The sequence below is a fragment of the Microtus oregoni genome, unplaced genomic scaffold, assembly GCF_018167655.1.
Source record: "Microtus oregoni isolate MIOR12 unplaced genomic scaffold, Mior012 000119F_ref0000445, whole genome shotgun sequence".
In the NCBI taxonomy this organism is placed as follows: Eukaryota; Metazoa; Chordata; class Mammalia; order Rodentia; family Cricetidae; genus Microtus; species Microtus oregoni.
In genome coordinates this window covers 1,670,889-1,680,249 of record NW_024544748.1, presented here as the reverse complement: position 1 = coordinate 1,680,249, position 9,361 = coordinate 1,670,889, and the positions used below count along the sequence as shown (strand labels likewise).

The 9,361-nt window shown below is 40.2% G+C and overlaps 1 long non-coding RNA gene across 2 annotated transcripts in view; it reads left to right on the top strand.

The window, feature by feature from the left end:
- The window catches only part of LOC121444287, a 62,666-nt gene that overhangs the window by 47,093 nt on the left and 6,212 nt on the right, over positions 1 to 9,361 (top strand). Inside the window, exon 5 of one of the 2 annotated variants that reach the window (XR_005973773.1) lies at positions 4,326 to 4,765. The exons of the other annotated variant lie outside the window; for it this stretch is intronic. This is a non-coding gene — a long non-coding RNA (uncharacterized LOC121444287). Of the gene's footprint in view, positions 1 to 4,325; positions 4,766 to 9,361 lie in introns of those variants that run through there. 2 annotated transcript variants of the gene reach the window in all.

The following is a 9,361-nucleotide window of genomic DNA, read 5'->3' as shown; positions in this document are numbered from 1 at the left end:
GGGACTCTTTGATGTATATAGTTAAGTGAATTTGCTTGACTTCTAATTGACTAGTGGAAATGGACCATCCTAGGAAGCCACTCAGATGAAGTCAGGGAATGAGATAGCTATGTGGGGTGTGGGGTCAAGAGGTACCAAGAGATTGGGCAAAGTCTTTTGACAACTGATCTCAGCATTCAGTACTGGTGCCAAGAAACTGGCCAATGTCATAAGAAGCAGCTTAGCAATATTTTATACTCATACAAATGGCTTTTTAATTTGCTGAGATGATGACCCTAACCCCAAATCTCATGCATACTGTATCCAGATATCTCCCAAGGCCCAACTCAACTCGATCTGTTAAAACTTGTCTATGTATTGGTCCTCTCTGGTGTATTGTCTTTGAATGCCTCTAGAACTTTAAGGACATTTTGTCTCTCAAACTGAATTACATGGACCTATGTACTATGTATTTTTCATGGATACCTTACACTTATGGTGACCATATTTTCCAAACAAAAATTAGAACATGCCATCTGAAAATATAGGTGGGTATTTGAAGTGAACAGTTCTCTAGAAAACACAGGCTTTTTCCCTACTGTGTCTCTTACCTATTGATCAGTCAGCATTGATTATGATGATAGGAAGAGAAAGAAAGGCAGAAGGTAACATCTACCAAGTAACAAGTAAAGGGTACAGCTATCTTTGGGGTATCTAGTATAGGCAGGCATAGATGAAGAGCTTTGTTACTGTACTTTGGGAATGGTGTATTGGTCCTGAAAAATAAAAATAATGTAAGAAGAGGGACAACGAAAGTAGCAGTAGTGAGAGACACTGTAGAAGGATTGTAGAATACAATCCAGCAGGTAAGAGAAGATTCAAAAGAGAGGCCCTTGTGGCCAGAAAGACAAATATAAAAGAAGTTTTTCACTGAAGTTCTTAAAAGTATGATTAGACAGATATTTAAACCAAATTCTGGGAGGTTTTGCATAACAGAATGAGAAATAAATTTAGGGAATTTATAACAATGGCGAATAAATAGAACTTAATTGGGGTAGGTGTTGCAAACTGAGAATACAGCTTGGAGAAGAGTGTAACTTCATTTAGGACTTCCTAGTAAGGTCTGCCTGACTCATTAATTGAGATTAGCAAACTAATCTTTTCTTGGGAAAACAAGCATGCCCACATCAAACTTCTTGACTCGCTTGGAGTATCTTTGTGTAGACTCTTCCATGCTCAATTCTGTGGAACATCAAGAAAGAGACTGACTAGAAGGGTTAGTAGAGTCAAGGACTTTTGAGGATGCAATTTTTTATAGATTAGTGTGGTTTCTTCATGTTGTGAGTCCATTGAAGACAGAGGGAAGAGTACTGCTTCTTCTTGCCCTGGAAAACCTTAAAGGGACAGTGAATGTTGGCTTGATAATGCTTTTCCTCTGAAGTACCCATCTGTTTCTGCCTCATCTTCATTTTTATTCTCTTCCATTTTATGTCTAGCTGAGACTAAATTAAAGGACAGGTCATAAGTTACTGGGTAAAACTCAATTGTCATGGTTGGTTCTGGCCACAACAGTTTCTCTCATCCAAGTGCTGCACAGGCCCACCTAACTTAGCTTCCACAATCAGACAAGATCAGTTGTATTCAGGCAGTAGTATGTTTCTTAGTTCTTCCAGGTGGGCTTGTCTGTAACTCTGTGTTCCTGTTATCTTGGCTTTTAAAGTCGGGGATTCCACTTTGAATTGGTTTTGTTGTTTGTGAAGTATGATATCTAGCAGTAAACAATTGATATCAAGTATCATCTTTCCTTGTCTTTCTCTCTCCCCTCCCTCCCTCCTTCTCTCTTATATTCTTATGAGACAGATATATGTATTAGGTGGGCCTCAAACTCCCTGTGTACCCAAGGCTGACTGTGTACTCCTGATCTTTCTGGTTTTGCCCCTCAGATTCTGCCGATGCTGGGATTATAGGAGATGCTCCCATACCCAGCATACTTGTGGCCTTAACAGCTTAGACTAGAACATAAATACTGGCTCACTGATGAACATTATGCTTTTGTTCATGCAACCGAACTTTACATTTGCATCTTGAATGCTTCATGTTTCATCTTGAACTCAGAATGGAAGACCTGGGCCTTAGTCTTCACATTTTTTTTGATGTTGCAAAGAGAAGTTTTCTAGTCCTATCTTTCTACTCTTTAAACTACATGTGAGGTTTGATATATAGAACAAGCATTTTGGAATTGTGTAAAAATATTAGAGGCAGAAATTTAGCTCCCCAAATACAAAGTCATTTCTTGGGCTGTCTGACAAGCAAACAACTGATGAAACCTTTTTTTAGTCCTTGTCATTTTTTCCTACTTGCCCCACCTTATTCCTTCAAATGCATTCTGTGTTTACCATGACAGCAGCTGAAATCTTCTGCCTCTAGTTTCTCTATACGTTTCTGCTATGAGTCTTAGGTTTCTTCCCTCCTGAACTTGTTCAAAAGCATGAAGCAGCTTACTGATACTCCTTTTCTCCTTAAAAATGAAAATGTAGCTTTGCCAGATAATGCCAGACAAATGGAAACATTTGCTTCAGGGTGTGGATAGATTACTTACAGGGTTAGTTAGTAAGGATAAGCATGTTGGAGTTACTCACTCTCAGGCTTTTACCAGAGGCTCATCCCATCTGATGGCTCCTCAGGAGACTGAGTCACAAGAAATTACTGTAGCATGATTGAACATTACTGAACTCCTAGTCAAAGTCCAACCAGGAAGACCAGCTGAAGGGATTTGGTCTTTGTTGGCATCCAAGAAGACTATGGATTTGGCCAGGTAAAGAACTTTTTGGCAATGGAGGAATGACTCACAATTAACAAAACCTTATGTAAAGGTTTACCAAAAGGCTAGCACTGTAATATGGCAGACCTATTCTTTTCTAGTGTTCTCTGCCTAGCAAGAAAGGCAAGGCAAGATAAATACCTGAAGCTTTTGAGATAGATGGCTAAGTTCTGTAGTGACATCTCATACAATATATCCAACGAATCAGAGTCTCCACAATTATTTTAAGGTATTATTACTTGGAAGCAAGACAAAAGAGTTACACAGCATGTTCTTCTCCCTCTACTTGGAACATTCATATACCTTATCTTCATTCTGTCCACCCTCTTCCATCTATTCTTCCAACATTTACCCTTACGACCGTGACAGGAGGCAGGTCTGAAAGCTGTGTTCCTGCAGAATAACATCTTTCCCAGAAACCTTATCGCAGAAGCCATTGGCCAGGTAGCCCGCCTCTGTCCCATTTGCTGGAAGAGCCATGGAGGTTTCCAGTATTACTATCCACTGGAGTCTGGGAAGAACTGGGAAGTAGTTTTCCCTAGCAGAAGTTTTGCATTAGGAAACACTTTGCTTGGAAGTTAAGGTGAGAAATCATCAGACAAGAAAAGGATATTTCTTAGGATCCAAAACAACTATAAAGTCACTTTTTCCAAAAGGTACATTGCATTATTTCTTGGACTGTTGTATTAAGGGGGTGGCAGTGGGAGTGGGGGTGGAGCTAGTATGAGTAACAGTTTTGGAACATAAAGCCCTACAATTTTTCCATTTTCTGTCTAGCTGAGATGAAATTAAAGAGACCAAAAAAAATACTTAAAAAACTAAACACTTTGAATTCTGCTACCCTTGAAAAAACTCTAATAAGAGTGCACGTTTAATCTCTTCCTTGTGAAAACTCAGGCTTTCCCTGCGTCACAGGATGTGATAAGGTCTATGAGCTTAGACGGAAATTAGCTGGTGTTCTGCTTTCTTTCCTTCCTCTTAACTTCCCCTTGTTGTCCACTTTATATATAGACATTTTGGGAATATGCCTAATAGTTATAAAAGAATGTAGAAGCCACAAAATGAAGCGATCTTAAGGGGGTTGGAAGAGAGCATAATGGAATACATGTGATTAAAAAAATCAGAATAGGAGAACCATGAGGGGAAAGGAAGAGAACCGGCCAGAGTGGGCAGGGAACAAGGGGTATGGAAGATAGGGATGGGAACAAATAATAACAAAGCATAATGCTTATAAGAAAATGCCATAATGATGCCCATTACTGTATATGCTAAGTGAAAATTTAATTTTAAAATACTGGAAATTTTGACACCAGAGTGTATGAGTTCAAACATTAGCTCAGCTCAGAAACTTATTATGATCATGGGTAACATATTTAATTTTTTACAGATTGATTTCCCTGATTGTAGAGATAATAAGATCTACCTTTTGGAGTTACTGAGTTAATTAAAAATGTGTCTTGTCCCCCCCCCCCTTCATAGATAGACATATACATCGAATAAGTCCTTCTGTGCTCTGTTCTTTTAGGTCTGATTTTACTGACTCAAACTGGGCACAACTCTTGAGGGAGAGGAAATGGATAATGTGGTTTCCTACAACCCTTTTCAAATGAAGAATTCTGGGTCTTTTAGAAAAATTCAGGTTGGGACTGACAAGATGGCTCAGGTGGGTAACAGTGCTTGATACTAAGCCTGCTGACCTGAGTTCAGTCCTTAGGACCCATATGGTAGAAGGAAAGAACCAAATGTCACATAAATCCTCTGACCTCACATGTGGCTCCTCCCACAAACAAACAAGCAAAATAAAATGATTTTTAATTAGGAAAAATCTAGGTTTTACTTCTAGATATGTATTGAAGAAGAATCATTCAGGGGTGAGGAACACTTGCCTGGTGTTCAGAAGGCCCTCAGTACCACCGCCCCCAACACAACACAACACACACACACACGAAAGAAGGAAATGAAAAAAAGGAGAGAATTTCTCATTAGTGATTCTCTTGAATACCTAACACAATTCCACATCTAGTTTAGGGTGTACCACAGAGCACATTTTCATTGTGTGTTTCTTGAAATGAAGAATGAATATATCACAGAACTTCATATATTACAGATTCTATCAGTTATGAGAGCTTTAACAATATCTTGAGGCTAAGTATACTCTCATAATAGTGAGGGAGGATGGTGTGACACATTCCATGTAGTGGAGAGAAAGAAAGCTCAATTAAAAGAAAATAATTGGTTTCAATTTCAGTTTCTCTATGCCCCACTTAGATATAGGTCAGTCAGTCACCACATCTCTTTGGTCTTCATTAATTTATTTAGTAAGATCAGGCTAATAGTAGTTTTGATACTTCTTTTTACAACAGTGATACCCTGTCCGTGTTGGTAGTCCAGGTATCCCATTTTTATAGAGGAGTTCTCAGACCACTTCAAGACTGTAAAGCATCTGTAAGGTCATGACAGGTAGCTTAGACTCTTTTATCCTGACCTATAGCTATTATTAGCCATTAGAATCAGAATAAGTGAATTAAATTAAAGGGGCCACATTCAGACAGGTCTGGTGTTCTAGTTTCATTTTTGCTTCTGTGATAAAATAACCTGTCCAAAAGCAACTCTAGGGAGAGAAGCTTTACCTGGCTTACAGTTCCAGGTCCGTTATTTCCAGGAAGTCAAGGCAGGAATGCAAGCAGTTAGTCTCATCACATCTATAGTCAATTAGAAAGTAATTCAAAAAAAGGTTCTGTCTCAAGAAACATTTTCTTTAGAAGTTGGACTACCATTCAGTGGTAGAGAACTTGCTTAGTGTATGCAAAGACTTGCCTGGATTTGATCCCCAGCACAAATGCCTCCTAAGTTGTAAATTCATGAATCTATACATTTCAAAGTTTTTTAGGACAGAGTAGAGAGGAAGTAGTAGACCATAGAAACATAAAAGGGTGACAGCCCAAGCAAATCCAATACACCAAGTAAATCTGACTTCATTCTGTCCTAGAGTTTGAGAAGTTATTTTCTTGGGTTTAATAGTGTGCCTGTAGACCTGCTGGGAGAGAGAAGCCTGGCCTCCGAAAATGAAGTGGAGGCTCAATCCTCAGAGACTGAGACAAGTTTGACCCATGGACCTATGTTGTTTGGCCTTTGGAGAGAGTATTGGGACCACTAATCTCTCACTTGCTTTTGACTCATTCTTCTTCATTTATATTTATTTATTTTTATTTTGGGACAGGGTATTATAGTATAGATCACATGGCCTAGAACTCACTATGTAGGTCAGGTTGACTTTGAACTTAGAGAGATCCACCTGCCTCTGCCTCCCAGGCACTGGGAGTAAAGATCTACACCACCAAGCTCAACTTCCCCATTTTGAAGGATATTGCATATTTTCAGTTCAATGGTTGTGTCCTTTCATCCTAGAATTTTAAAAGTATAATACTTAAAATGTCTAATAACTTTCCTTCATTTTGCATGGTCTCTGTTTCTTTTAATCTAAACTTTGTTGATATATTCCATAATCATTTTATCAAGTAATAGACATCGATATTCTTTCTTGTTTTCCCTCTCTCAGAAGCCATTAATTGCCTGTAGTTCTTTATCTAAAGATGGGACCTTGTGAAATTTTCCCCATCCATGTTGGCATGCCAACTTATATGGTCATTATGGAGTTCTTGTGCAGGCAACCGTATTGTTGAGACTTCATGGGTATGTTATCCCTGTCATATGTAGAAGATACCCTCTAGCAACCTAGTATTCTGCCTCTTATATTCTTTCCAGTTCCTCTTCTGCAATCTTCCCTGCTTAATTATAGATGTATCAGTTGGTTACTTTTCTCCATATTTAGACCTGTTGTGGATCTCTTTAGTTTCCTCTTCTTTAAAAAAAAACTTCTTTAATGAAGGGTGAGAACTACATATATCCGTGGGAGACCAGGGATTCCTGGGAGATTGGATAGTGTGAGGAGCTTAGGGCCAAGGCACTCAGATATCTTGGCTTGTTTTATATGGAGGATGACTCGAGCTAGGTCAAAGAGCATGTGGCAATGTGGCTGGATAAAGTCTAAGAATACTCCATGGCTGAGCTGGTATGTGGACTGCTTGACCCCAGCACTTTCTGTGAGTCCCAATGAAGCATAGTGACTGTCATGTGACGTAGTCAGCAGATGGGATTTTGTAATTGGTTACCAAATAGATGTGAAGGATGTGCACATTGTAAGAAGGCGAGACACTTAGGACAGAAATCTATGAAGAGGTGGCATGCAAATGACTAGGTTCAGGCTAGGCCTAGGAGTGCAGGGATTAGAGATTCTGGGTTATTGGTGATATTCATGGCTGGGTTGGAGTATAGATTACATCAGTTAGGCCTTTGTGTATGAGAGGCTGAGAAATGATATGATCAAAAAGACTCACCTGGTTTGGGGCTGTGCAAAGAAAGCAACAGAGACCTCTTATGACTGCAGAGGTTCTCAACATGGGGATAGTAATACTCAAAGATCATCAGATATTTACATTAAAATTCATGAGTAGCAAAATAACATTGAGGAAGTCTCAACAAAAATAATTGCATGGTTACTGATAAAAACAACATGAGGAACTTTATTAAAGGGTCAAAGAATTATGAAGATTAAATCCACCTGCACGTGTTTTAAAATAGGTGTGTTAGAGTTTGTGCTCCCCAGGATTGGACACTATTAGGCCTAGGTACACAACAAGGTTTCTGTCCTGGAGAGTGGAGACAATGGTGATGGTTGAATGTCTTGGTGACTCAGGGGGCTTTGGTGTTGCATAGACTTCTGGACCATAGACAGGGATCCCTAGAGGAGGTGGATGCCAGGGGTGAGGGCAAAGCTTCAAATAATCGCTCAAGATGGTCTGACAGTGAACCAAACATCCCAGCTGATTCTAAATGGTCAATTTTGGTGACAGTGGTGCCATAAATGCCCCAACTAAGTGGTAAGGTTCAAAAAATTGTGCAACACCATTGGGCCACCTAGAGATAGACAGGGAAATGGAGGATGAAAATGTGTCTGTGCCTATTTTGGGATGGAAGGGGAATTGTAGGACCCAGCACAGGCTGCTGATGGGATAATGCATGAGCATGAGAGGAACCAGGTTCAAAGCTGGCTTGGCTGAGTACATGTTGTGACACCAAGAAAAGGCCCTGCCTTGTGCTAGTGGCCTGCAATCATATGCACTTGCGTCATCATATTGGACTGGCCTACAGAACCTGGTTCTTCAGCTCTGCTTTGTGTTCTGTTCAGGAGAAGCCATGTTTGTGACTAGAGCTCTCCTCTTTCTGGTCTAGTGCCCATGGTGTGCATAGCCATCTAGACTGGGAGAATGGAAACATGGCCTGTGAAGGCAGTTCTGGGATCCTCACTTTGCTGGAATGGACCACAAGATATGGGCAATCACTGAGACCTGGGCCTATGACACTGTGAGAAGCTGTGGACATGTGGCACTGACTTCTCATGGCTTGAATGTCTAGAGGACAGCCCCAGTGAGAACTAAGGGTGTGAGCCAGTGTGGGAGGATCCATTACTAGAAGACTCTATGGTTGAACTGAAATGTATTCTATACATTTCATGTATTCTATACAATACATGTATTCTATATGACAGCAGTACTTCCTAGAAATCCCTCTACAGTAAATAGTGTGACTGTGGCATTTCTGATGGTCACTCATACAGGATTTTGCACAGTCCCTTAGTGCCACATACATGCGTGTTATGGTCACATTCTAAGAAATCCAGACCATTGACAAGAATCCATGAGATGTAGCCATGCATCTTTAATATTCCAGCTTGGCCTAAGAGTTTAAGGTAGTGGGATAATTGCCGGATTATTAGTCCCTCTCCAGACTGTGTTGGTGTGCAGATTACATAAGCATGGTGTATGACTAAGAAATCATGGGATCTGGACTCTCACCTGACTTGGTGCTGTGAAATTCAATAGAGACATTTTCTTAGGGAAGGTGTTCTCAAGCAGTGGGAAGTGACCCTCCCAAAGACCATCTGAAGCAATGCAATTTATATTATGATTCATAACAACAGCAAAACTGTAGTTAGGATGCTCCAATGAAAACACTTTTACAGTCAGTGTTCACTAGAACATGAGAAATTTTGCTAAATGATCGCAGCATGAGGAGGGTTGAAACCCACTGTCGTATTGTTTTCAAATAGCAGATAGGCTAGGATCTTGGTCACTCTCCATGAAGATAAAGTGTAAGATCTACGAACACAGCAAGGACTCTGTCCTGGGAGAGTTGGGAAAACAGGGGTGGTACAATATCTTGGTCATTCGGGAGGCAATGATGTTGCACAGGCCCATAGACAAGCATCCCTAGAGGATGTGGGTGATGTGGCTGAAGGCAAAGCTTCAGACAATTTCTGAGGCTGATCTTACTGGGCAAGATAGGATCCCAGTTAATTCTAAATGATTAAAATTTGGGGATGAGAACCAAAGTGCCACAGTTAAGTGGTCAGGTTCAGAACAATATGCAACACCAGCTGGGTCACCTAAGACAATTGAAAGCACCAGACAAATTAAAATTAGGATGTCTGTGACTATTCAT